Here is a 13,155-nt window from a genome sequence, read left to right on the forward strand (position 1 = left end):
TTAAGCATTTTATAGGTAGAAATTAAACATCACCCCAGTTTTACCAAGGAAAACTATTGGTGATTTGATATTTCCTGCCCCTGGTGATAATGGTTACGTGTAACAATAACCTTCTAACTGGATTTTTTTAAGGGTTGAGTTTGCTGTAGTATGTACTCTCTGTAGTATCACCAGCAGGTGCAGTAGTGAATTCTGCCAAAACCCTACCTCTGCCATCACTTTTCACCACCCTTTAATGGGTTTACAAGGATATGTTATGATTTGAGCATTGGTTTACAAATCACACCTACAATCCGTTAATTGCAATTTATACACTAATCACAAATCAACATTTGGAGCTGTGTTTAAATGTTCCAGTTTGATGTTATCCATTTTATTCTTCAGCATTTATGGGTCCTAGTATCCATTCCCAGATCCAACTCGGCTGCAACACAAGACCAGTAATCTGAGCTTCAAGCTCCTCCCTCTTCCATAATGCCTTACTTCTCCCCTAACTCCTCAGATCTCATTTGCCGCCTTCCAGCACAGAAGCATTTCTGTTGCCTTGAGTGGATAAGTAAACTGTTTCTATTTTTTTGGTCACCCTTTTGCTATCCAGTTTCGCTGAATTTCTTCTAAATCCTTCCTACTTTATTTAAACCTCCCTCTGTGTTAGTTAGTTTTTTTGCGGATGTTTGGGTTTTGCCCCTTCCCCCTACACACTTTCTTCCCCTGTAAGGCTGTTGTTATCTTTCTTCTTCTTCTTTCTCTTTTTCTCAAAAAAAAAAACTTTCCTGGTATCTTTCTTTTGTAGGTAGCTTTTAATTCTAAGAGAGTTTGTGTGTGTGTGTTTGTGTGTGTGTTTGTGTGTGTGTTTGTGTGTGTGTTTGTGTGTGTGTTTGTGTGTGTGTGTGTGTGTCAGTTGTCTGAAAAATAAACAGTGTTTAAATCTCTTCTGGGCACAAAATTACGAATTCGGGTGCCCACAAGAGGTGTGTCTGTTGTCTTGGTCCGGGGCATTTAGAGGTTGATTGTAATATTTGTGCAGCCTTTAACTCACGTGGCCTTTCAGACTGTAGAAACTAGCTTATTCTAAAGGATCTGTTTCCGACTTCTGGGGCCCAAGCCCCTGTGAAATCTACTTCTTCCAAGGAAGTGAAGAGGCATACTCCTTCTGAATCCCTGGGGGCTACGTCCTCTGTACCAGAGAAGAGGCCAAAGTTGTCGATCCAGCTGCTTCGGATCCTGCAGACATCTAGCTGTCAGTGGATCCTAAAGGCTCCTTGGATACAGTGGAACTGGAACTAACCAAGACTATTCCCCGGATCCGGACATTATCAAATCCTAATACATCAGGTGTGAGCTCCCCTCCAGATCCCTCAGACATTATACGTATACACAGCTCACCATCTCTGAGCAAGTCCTCCTTAGATCCAAAGCCCTTGGATTGGTGGTCTCAGAATCGTATGCCAATTCACAACCAATCACTGTCCTCGGCTCCAGTGGCTTGGACCAGTCAGTCTCCTGCAAAAATCTAATCACTCTTATGCCTCCTCTAGATCCTTTCAGCTGTCCCACACAGATATGGACAGGATGATGTGGAGTTTTATCAAGGCTCAGATACACTTGGGGATTCTCATGTCTCCATCCTATACTGGATCCATTAGAGCTCCAACTCCCACAGTGCAAATTCCTCTTCCATTCTGACCTGTTACTTCGGAACTCCAGGATCTGGCTTACCCAACAGAGCTGTCTTTGGAGCCACAGATATACCTTTCCTCGACTGGGTCAGTGTCTCAGACCAGCTGTGCTTCAATACTTTCGGAGCAGTGTGTGTCCCGGATCCAAGTCATCAGCAGCAAATCTGCAGGGTTGGTCTCATCTCTGATCTTGTTGGATCCATCTCTTTCCCTTGGGGCTTCAGCCCTTGACAAATTGAGTCCGGTGCTATGCGGAGGTGTCATCTGTGGAGTTGATTCTGCTTTTTCCTCCTTTGATGACTTTGGTGCCGGAGGGGAGGGGTAGAGTTTCCCTGGGTGCGTCTGCTTTTCGGGTGGCAGAGAGCACTTTCTGCATGGTTCGAGATGCGTCTCCTCTCCCCTCTGATCCTACCCATTCACCGGCTGATCCAAGTTTTGGACCCATTCATCCTGTCTGTAGTCAGCCCCTCCAGGAGAGCCTTCAGGCCCATCCCCTGCAGGGGGTCCCCCTGTCCTCCAATTCCTCCCCTGAACATCCTATGGGGAGGTTTATCAGAAGAGACCGTGCAAGAGGAAGCACTTGGACTCCCTTTTGGCGTCATTGACAGACAATACCAACTTCGATGAAGGAGGCCCCCTATCTCCACTCTATGACATCTCCTTCGGGATATTTTAGAGATCCTGAAACAGAAGGGTGGATGGTCATCCCAACCCCCTACTTCTGAGTTGTCAGTCTTTCTGAAGGCGGTCGGGACAGGGCTGTGGATGAACTTATTGGTTTAATTTCCCGCTGGGCATGGAAAGAGCCAGCCATAGTGGAGCCCATATCCAAGCATGCGGATAAGTACCTCAGCCCGCCTGCTGATTTCCTTACACTGCTGCAAGGGTATTCCAGTTGATGCCATTGTGGTGTCAGCAGAAACCATGAAGGAGTTAGCAGAACAGAGCTCCACTGTACACACCCTAGTTCACTTGATACCATTGTGGAGGCAGCAGCAACCATGAAGGAGCTAGCAGAACAGAGCTCCACTGTCCACCCCCCCAAATAAGGAGTCACGGGCTTTGGACAGACATGGGAAGCATGTCTGTGCCTCAGCTACCGCTACACTGAGAGCATTGAATTACTTGGCACACTTCACACGTGTACAGAGAGATCTGGTTAGGGCACTTATCAACTCTGTCAGAGTCCTTGTCAGAGGAGGACCTCAAGAAGGTATCTCCCCAGTTGGTCACTGTTTCTTCCATATCTAATTCCTCCAATGAGCCTGAACTCTAATGCTGCAGAGGGAACCTCACAAGCAGCCGGTACAGGCATAGCCCTCAGAAGATGTGCTTGGATGAGGCTTTATGGTTTGGAGGAACCCTTTAAGGTGTCTTTCATCAATGCCCCCTTTGACAGTTCTTCTGTTTTTGGGTCATCGGTTAAAGAAACTCTCTTATTCGCAGCAGGAGAGAAAGACCATATCTGCTGTAGGGATCGTTTTCTTCTCCCAGCTGACCTTTTCCAGGAATTAACAGAATGGGAAGACGATGTGGTTCTGAAAAATTTCAAGGTTCTTTCCCAGAGTACCAAGAAGATTCCTCTTCCAAGGACAGAGGAAGAGGACATAATGGCAGACACTACCCTAGAGACAGAGGGGGTCCATAGACTCAAGGCTTTGGGGAACCTTTCTCTGAGAGGTTCTACCAGCACTCCTGAAGTGTTGGCTGACTGTTCTACTCTGGAGGCAGTCAGGGGCAGATTTTCACTGCACCTAGATACCTGCACAAACTTAAATGACAGCAAGCCTCAAGAGGAATCTCCCTGAATACCCAGTCAGAGGGGGAGAATGCCATCCAGGAGGTTCAGACTGAACAGCAAGAATGCAGAACCTATTCATGCTTCTTTTTGGTAGCAAAAAAGACAGGGGACATGTGACTAATCTTGGATCTGAGCAGTCTGAACCTATTTGTTAAGAAGTTGAAGTTCCACATGGTTATGGTTCAGTCCATACTACCACTGTTGCGGAAAGACTATTAGATGTGCTCCATAGATGTCCATTATGCATACTATCATATCAAGATAAACAAGCTCTTCAGGAGACAGACAGACTTCTGGTTGGGAGCCAATCATTACCAATTCAGAGCACTGCTCTTTGGACTCACCACCGCCCCCCTGGTTGTTTACCAAAATGCATGTCAGTGGTGGCAGTTCACTTGAGACTGCGAGAATTCCATGTGTTTCCACATGTGGACGATTGGCTTCTAACTGCACCAACAAGGCATCCGCTTCAAGCCACTCAGTACCTGCTACAAACCTTCAGTCAACTGGGATTCGCAATAAACTTAGCAAAGTCAAAACCCTCCACAGTGCAAAACATAAGAGTTTGTAGGAACGCAACTGAATGCGATCGTGCAGATAGCTGCATTTACCTCTGCAGCATTTAATATGTCTAAGACAACAAGTGCAAGCGTTATTGGATATGACCACTCTACTACACATTTAGTCCTGAGATCCCTAGGATCTATGTCAGCTGCCATACTTCTAGTTCCATTGGCAAGGTTCTTCATGCGACTGCTACAATGGACTGTAGTGGTCCAGTGATCCATCTTGTACCAGCCCCTATCTGTTCCTGTCATTGGGTGCATTATCAGGGGAGATTGGTCCAAGGCATGTGGTCCGCTATAGAGACCAAATTGCACATAAATGCCCTAGAAAAGAGGCTGGTTCTCCTGATGTTGCAAGCCTTTCACTACTGCCTCCCTCAGGGAACAATAGTAATTCATACAGACAACATGGCAGTAGTCTGGTACATCAAAAACGGGGGGAACTCATTCATACCCATTGTGCAGAGAGGCTATGAGATTGTGGGAATGGGTGACCTCTTCAAGGCACTTTCTCTTTGCAATGCACATTCCTGGGGAGACCAACGTACTGGCCGACAGGCTAAGCAGATCCATCCTGAGTCCCCACAAGTGGTCCTTGAATTAGTCATTAGCAAACCAAATATACAGCCAATGGGGTCAACCCTGCTCCAGCCTCTTTACCTCTCCCCTGAACAACAAGTGCAGCAAGTACTTCATTCTGATCTCTCTGATTGGGGAGTTACCGAGGGATGCTGTAGTCCACGATTGGCCTCCAGGTCTCCTGTATGCTTACCCTCCAATACCCCTGATTCTGAAAGTACTACAGAAAGCCAACAGGCTAAAGAGTACCATGATCTTCATCACCCCCTAATGGCCTCAGCAGGTGTGATTCCCCTTCCTATGGTCTTGCATCAAATATCCTCCATGGATGTTAAATCCCAGAAAAGATCTAATTTCCCATTCGTCAGAGCAGATACGTTTCCAGTCTCAGATCCCTAAGACTGATTGCTTGGTTTCTCCATTTCCAATGATTCTACGAAAGTCCAGGCTAGCTTTCCCGGTCCAAGAGATTATCCTTGTTTCTCAGAAGCCTTCCACAAAAAAGGTTTATAATAGCAAGTTGAAGAGATTCTCAATTTGGGCAGCGGAAGAGAATATCAATCCTTTTTCAGCTCCTATTTCAGCTATACTTATGTTCCTAAGTTTGGTTTTCCGAGAGGGTTCCAGTTTCTTCACCATAAAGCTGCAACTGGCAGTGATTGCCAGTTTTCATGTAGGGAAAGATTCTTCTTCTTGCTCTCTTTCAACATGTAAGGCTTTTATGAACAGGATTTTCCTACTTAGACCCCCTATAAAGAATCCTTCTTCTCCTTGGGGCCTCACCATTGTACTTCATGGTCTCACTCGGAAGCCGTTTGAACCTGCTGATTCCTGTGACATGAAGTTTCTATCTTGGAAAACCATTTTTCTTGTGGCCACTACTTCAGCAACAAGTGTCTGAACTACAAGCTTTGTCATCCAAACCACCTTGTATCACCTTTTTCAAAGATAGGGTTTCTTTAAGAAAGAATATTACCTTTATGCCTAAAGTCGCCATGGAAGCAAATATTACCCAGTCCGTTCATCTACCAGTTTTCTTCTCAAATCATTCCAACAAGGGGAATATATGTTACGCTTGCTTGATGTTCATAGAAGGTTGCATTTCTACCTACACAGGACAAATGGACATAGAAAATCCGAGCTGTTTTTGTCTTTTTCACATGATTGACTAGGCCAGGCAGTGTCCAAAATCACACTAGCAAAGTGGATTACTGATTGCATTTCTACTGTCTTCTCTTTGAAAGGCATGCAGCTATGTTGTCCACCAAAAGCTCATTCTGTTAGGTTAATGTCCACCTCTTCTGCTTTTTCAGCAAGAACGTCTGTTGATGAGATTTGTGCAGCAGCGACTTGGTCCAAGTCACATACATTTATATCACATTGTAAACTGGATATTGTCTCCAGGAACATGGCATCCTTTCACTCAGTGGTGCTCTGGCATATCTTTCTATGAGGACCACCCAAGATTAATGTAGCTAGGGACTCTGACCCATCAGTGAGGAAATATGAAATGGACAACATCAGATTTAGAAGTTATGTACTTACCATAACTTGGCATCTGTGTTGTCTAATTTAATTCTTCCTCACATCCCACCCATCCATCCCCATCCTAAACTGTTGAGAGCTTTGTAGAGGAATTTAGGAACCCATGGGTTCCTGGTTTGAGCTCCAGATTATGGTAATGTTATGTTGCTACCCATCTCTTCTTGTAGATAACTGTCTGTAAAGTTGCAAACTCAATCTTGGCATTTAGGGGAAAAGTGAGACATTATGGGAGAGGAAGGAGCTCAAGGCTGAGATCATAAATCTTGTGAAGTGGCCAAGTTGGATCTGAGATCAGATCCTAGGACCCATTCGTGAGGAAGAATGAACTTGGACAACACAGATGCCAAGATGTTGTCTATCTCGCCTTCATTCTTGCTGGATGGGTTCGGAGCCGATCCTCGGCTCCGACTCGGCCAATACTAAAGCTCGAGAGCTAATTCCACCGGCTCGAGGCTCCCCTATATCCCACAGTGCTAGGCGGTAACTACCCAGATCTCGTGTGCCGCTTAGCTGACGAGGTGCTTTTCTACCGGCTCTGGCAGGTTAGTCAAAGATTTAATTCTAAAATTTTCAATCTTAGACCCCTAGTACTCTCTCTTTCACTAAAACCTTTAGTTTTAAATACCCCTTTTCCTGGTTCGACAACTTTGTTGCCCTTAATTCCTTCTTTTATTTCCCTTTAGTTTTAGGCCTTAGGCCCCTTCTAGTCCCCTTGTGTGACTGGTATTTTATTTTTAATTAAGGCCTGTGTGTGTGTGTGTGTGTGTGTGTGTGTGTGTGTGTGTGTGTGTGTGTGTGTGTGTGTGTGTGTGTCTGTGTTTTTCTTGGACCTTTTATTATGTCTAAGGATTCGAAGGTCTCAGGCTTCAAGAAGTGTGACTCGTGCTGTCAGAAAATGTCTCTGACAGACGGTCACACTTCTTGTGTGTATTGCCTGGGACCTTTGCACCTGCAGGACTCTTGTGCTGTTTGCCATGGTTTTAGCCCTAGAGTCCTGCAGGAACGCAAGAATAAATTAATTTTGCGTGGCTTATTAAAGCCTGAAGGCCCCCCGACTCAGTCTGTGTCGGGGAAGCCTTCTAAAACTTCCAAACAGTCGGCTCCGGTTTCTGAGTCGACTTCTGGAAAGGTAAAGTCTGCTTCGACATCGGCTCCGGCCGGAGCCGATGTTTCCAAGCCTCATACTGTTACCTCGGCTACGGCTGGAGCCGAGGTTGATAAAACTCCGTTGGCTCCGATACTCTTATCGGAGCAACATTCTAGGAAGAGATCTAGATCCCCCTCTATCAGCTCCGTGCACTCGGTGCCAGGATCCCCTCTTCTTTCTGAACGGAGCCATAGAACACATTCCTCACGGTCTTCCAGGATATCTGACCACAATTTGCAAAGGGTAGTGAGTAGACTTCTCATGTCCGAGGCACTGGCCCAAATGCTGCATAGCCCGACTCAGCAGTCAGTGGCTATTTCTGTTCCCCAATATATTCCTCCTCCGACTCCTTTGAGTTCGGAGCCAGGGCTTGTCGGAGCCATGACTGTCGGTGCGTCTGATCCGATACCTTCCCTTTCGGCTCCGTCATCTGCTCTGATCTCCTCCTTGGAGGGATCTCGGCGCCGAGCTTCCCTCGTCGGCTCCGAGGGGGCGAGTGGCATCTGACCCTTGTCCGACCCCATTCTCCCTCTTGGGGCTTCTGCGCTGGTGAGTTCGGCTCCGACATCGGCTTCGGAGCTGTCCCTGTCAGTGCCGGGGGGGGTCCTTGTCTCTTCGGAGCGGGGACCTCCGGCCTTGCCTGATAGGGGTGCCTTCAAGGTCATGCAGAGCGTGCTAGAACCAGGGTCTGCCCCACAGTCGGCTCTGTCAGCCCCTCCATCTACAGTGCCTGCGGTGATTTCTACCCACCCCCTTGCATTAGACCGCAGAGAGCCAACTCCTCAAGTTTCCCCATTGGGAATTTCCTCCTCTTCCGAGGCCTCTCCTGACCCGGTAGGAGATCCCCCTAGGAAGAGGCAGTGCAAGAGGAAGCACATTGACTCCTCTGAGTCTATTACCTCTCACACTGACTTAGAGGAATCTGAAGGTTCCCCTCGATCCCCCTCTGAGGATGTCTCCTTTGCTGACATCCTTGAGATCCTGAAACAGAGGGGGAACTGGCCAGCCCTTAACCCTTCGGAGGATGAGTCAGTGTATCTTGAGGCGTTTGGCTCTCGCCCTTCTACCTCCTGGGTGTCCCCTCCCTTTGACCCCCTTATGGAAGTGGTGGCAAGGAAGGCCTGGACGGCTCCTGATTCAGTGGAACCCACCCCAAGGAGGCCATCTAAATTTTTATTACTGCCCGTAGAGATAAAGATTTTTTATCCAAAGGTGTCCTCGTTGATGCCATGGTGGTGGCTGCGGCCACTAAGAAGGAGTTAGCCGATCCTTCGGTTCCTGTCCATCCTCCTAATAAGGAATCTAGGACCATGGACAGGTACGGCAAGCGGATGTTCTCATCAGCGACCTTTTCAATGCGGCTGCTGAACTACTTATGCCACTTCACTCGTCTCCAGAGAGATTTACTCAAGGATATGGGTGAAGTGGTAAAGGATCCTACAGCTGAGGGGTTCCAAGACAGAATGAACTCCCAGTTGGCAACCCTGAATTCCATCGTTAACTCCTCCATGTGGCTTGTCTCATATGCTGCGAATGGGGCGAGTAGAGCCACAGGCACAGGTGTTGCCTTACGACGTCACGCCTGGATGCGGCTGTGCAACTTTGTGGACCCTTTCAAGGCGTCCTTCACCAATTCTCCCTTTGATGGATCATCCTTGTGTGGTCCACAGGTGAAAGATACATTGACCAGGTGTGAGGTAGAAGGTAAGACTCTCTCTGCCGTAGGAGTCAGTTTTTCTACCCCTTCTAGACCCTATCCCAAAGGTCAGAGGGGAGGAAAGATGTGGTTCTGTAAACAATCCCAGGGAGTCTCATCTGACGCACAAGGTCGATTCCCCTCTAGAGGCAGAGGGGGGAATAATAATAGACGCCGCCCTAGAGGCAGAGGAGGTCCGCAAAACCAGGGTAGCAGAGAAATGTTCTCTGATAAACCCTTTCAGCATCCCTGAGGGGCTGCCCGGCTGTCCACCTTCGGAGGCAGTCGGGGGAAGGTTATCCCTGTACCCAAAAGCCTGGCTTTCCCTTACTCAAGACAAATGGGTACAGTCAATCATATCCGAGGGTTACAAAATTCCCTTTATTCACATCCCATCCCAACCCAAAAGATCCCTTCCAGATGTTCAACCCAAAAGATCCCTTCCAGACGTTCCACCCAGTCTAAGGGAACAAGCAGCATTAGAAATTTCAAAGCTGCTATCAAAAAGAGCTATCCAATCAGTCCCAGCAGACCAGCAAGGATCCGGAATCTACTCCAAATTCTTTTTGGTACCAAAGAAAACAGGGGACTGGAGACCCATACTGGATCTCAGCTACTTAAACAAGTATGTCAGGAAAACAAAATTCAGGATGGTCACGCTACAGTCCATTCTACCCTTCTTGGGTCAGGACAATTGGATGTGCTCGATAGATCTTCAGGATGCGTACTACCACATCAAGATGAACAGACGCTCCAGGAGATATCTCCGCTTCAGGCTGGGAGCCAGTCACAACCATTTCAGGGCCCTGCCCTTTGGTCTCACTACAGCCCCCCGTGTGTTTACCAAATGCATGGCAGTGGTCGCAGCTCACTTGAGACGTCAAGGATTCCAGGTGTTTCCATATTTAGACGACTGGCTCCTTACCGCCACCACCAGACATCAGCTTCTTCTATCCAGGAACTTCACCATCCAATCTTGCCAAGCTCTAGGCATTTCAATAAATTTCGAAAAATCTGCCTTGTCGCCTTGTCAATCTATTACCTTTATAGGCGCCACCTTAGACACACTCAATCTTTCAGCCGGACTCACAGAGCAGAGAGTGTCAGACATTCGAAAACAAGTTTCCCTTCTCTTACAATGCAGCAAAGTCAAAGCCAGACTAGTTTTGAAGGTGTTAGGACTCATGGCAGCAGCTATTCCCCTTCTCCCCTTAGCTCGCTTCCACATGAGGATCCTCCAATGGATGCTGTTTACTCAATGGTCCTTTCAACAGCTCCCGATGTCCCATACCATATTGATAACTCAATCATGCAAGAATCAACTGTCTTGGTGGATCACATCACCTCAAGTTCTCCGAGGAAGACCCTTCACTCTCCCCCCCCCCCAGTCGCCACGTTGACAACAGACGCCTCCCTGATCGGGTGGGGGGCATTATCAGGGCAGGACCGTCCAAGGCACGTGGCAACCTTTCCAGTGCCACTTGCACATAAACGTCTTAGAGATGAGAGCAGTGCTTTTAGCGTTGCAAGCCCTTCACGACTCTCTTCCCACTGGGACTATTGCAATTCAGACGGACAACATGTCCGTAGTGTGGTACATCAACAAACAAGGCGGAACCAGATCATACCCTTTATGTCTAGAGGCACTCAGACTTTGGCAATGGGCGATCTCTTCTCAGTGTTTTCTGATAGCAATGCACATTCCCGGGAAATCCAACGTTATTGCAGACAAGTTGAGCAGGGCAATTCTCATGCCCCACGAGTGGTCTCTAAAGAAATCAGTTCTAGAAGAAGTATTCCAAAGATGGGGCCAGCCTTGCTGCGATCTTTTTGCTACTCCCCAAAACAGCAAGTGTCACGGCTTCTTCACTCTCTTCCCGTTACCAGGCCATCCCACCAGAGACGCTCTAGTCCACGATTGGCCCCGGGGACTTCTATATGCCTTTCCCCCCTTTCCACTGATATCTCAACTAATTCAGAAAGCCATCGCTTTGAGAGTAACAATGATCCTCATTGCCCCTTACTGGCCTCGACAGATATGGTTTCTGTTTCTTCATAGTTACCTTTTGGAGCAGCCTTGGCATCTGGACCCAATACCAGATCTGTTAACCCACCAATCGGGTCAGCTGCACCAATCTCTGCTTTCTCTAAACCTCACAGCGTGGTTTCTCCGATTCCAACCTTAGCCAGTCTTCCCTCAATATCTCACTCTGTCCGAGATATCTTGATAGCCTCTCATAAATCTTCTACCTGGATGATTTATAGTAGCAAATGGAAACGCTTCTCTTTTTGGGCAACATCAAAAAACATAGATCCCTTTACTGCACCTATCCAGTCTATTCTAGACTTTCTAGCAGAACTCTTTCATTTAGGATCATCTGCATCTACCATTAGAGTTCAATTGGCTGCCATATCTAATTTTCATGTTGGTGTCTCGGAGTCTAGCATCATGGCTCACAAACTCTGTAAAGCCTTTTTAAGGGGCATATTTCTTCTCAAACCTCCAATCAAAGATCCCCCGCCTCAATGGGATTTGAACTTGGTTCTGGCATCCTTAATCCTTCCCCCCTTTGAACCGGCGGCTTCATGTTCTCTGAAGTTGCTTTCTTGGAAGACACTTTTTCTGGTAGCTATAACTTCAGCGAGAAGGGTATCTGAACTCCATGCTCTGTGCAGTCGTCCTCCTTACTTAGTGTTTCACAAAGATAGGGTATCCCTCCATACTAATCCATCCTTTTTACCTAAATTTCCTCTCACGTAAACCTAAACCAAATTATTGATCTCCCCGTCTTTTTCCCTAATTATTCAAACAGGTCGGAACAAAAGCTACATTTTTTGGATGTTCATCGCCAACTTAGATATTACTTAGACAGGACTAAATAATTCAGGAAATCTGATCAATTGTTTCTGTCATATGCGGAAGGGAAATTGGGCCTTCCTGTTACTAAAGTATCCCTCTCTAGATGGCTCACCTCTACAATTACCTTCATCTATGAGATCAGACGTCAAAAACTACCCTCAAGACCTAGAGCTCATTCAACTAGGGCATTAGCTACATCCGTAGCTTTTCAGGATAGGCTGCCAATAGATTCCATTTGTGCAGCAGCCACCTGGGCTTCTCCTAATACCTTCATTTCACATTACAAATTGGACATGGTTTCCAGAAGCCGTGCCAACTTTGGTTCCACTGTTCTCAAGAGACTGTTCCGATAGGCCACCTGGGATAAGGTGCTAGGGACGCAGTCCCATCCAGCGAGAATGAAGGCGAGATAGACAACTTAACATTAAGAAGTTATGTACCTACCATAACGTTCCATGTTAGTTGTCGTCTTCTCGCCTTCTTTCTTGCGACAGGAATTCAGTTTGTGTTCTTCCTCTGGAAGTAGTCATTCCCACACGTTCTTCCACCTCCTTTTCTCCTTTCTTAGGTCTGCAATACCTTTCACGCAGGTTGTTTTGAGGTGGGTTTCCCTTCTCCATTCTATGGAGACTAGGGTTGCTTGGTATAGCTATCAAACGAGATCTGAGTAGTTACCGCCTAGCATTGTGGGATATAGGGGAGCCTCGAGCCGGTGGAATTAGCTCTCAAGCTTTAGTATTGGCCGAGTCGGAGCCAAGGATCGGCTCCGAACCCATCCAGCAAGAAAGAAGGCGAGAAGAAGACAACTAACATGGAACGTTATGGTAGGTACATAACTTCTTATTATGGTATATAACATAAGTAATTTAGTTACTAGATTTGGTACACAGCGTCTAAGTAATTTAGTTGCTGTTGCTTCAACAAACCAATCAAAATGCAGACAACCAGGAAATTTAAAGCTATGGTATCCTAATGCCAGTTGTGTTTTTGCTTGAAAAGCTGTGGCTCACTTTTTTTTTTTTTTTTTTCCCAGAAAACCATATTTTGATTTTTTTTTCTAGAGCAGATATAATGGATATTGCATTTAATTTAACACAGTATAAATATTACCTAGTCTATCTTTAGGAGAGGAAAAAAGTACAAATCACACATTAAAAAAACACAAACACCAGAGACAGGTGCAGTAATCCTGTTGTTATTCTGAAGACCTTCTTTATTTAATTCAAATGTTCATTTCAGTTTTTAGACCAGAGAATTTGAACATTTCACATTTTCCTTGCAT

General features: G+C 46.5%; 1 long non-coding RNA gene across 1 annotated transcript in view; it reads left to right on the plus strand.

Moving 5' to 3' along the window:
- LOC122807851 overlaps nucleotides 1-13,155 on the plus strand; it is a 77,252-nt gene that overhangs the window by 192 nt on the left and 63,905 nt on the right. The gene's annotated exons all lie outside the window — the stretch shown is intronic.

Source organism: Protopterus annectens, chromosome 7.part1 (genome assembly GCF_019279795.1).
Source record: "Protopterus annectens isolate FY-2018-M chromosome 7.part1, PAN1.0, whole genome shotgun sequence".
Classification (NCBI taxonomy): Eukaryota; Metazoa; Chordata; order Ceratodontiformes; family Protopteridae; genus Protopterus; species Protopterus annectens.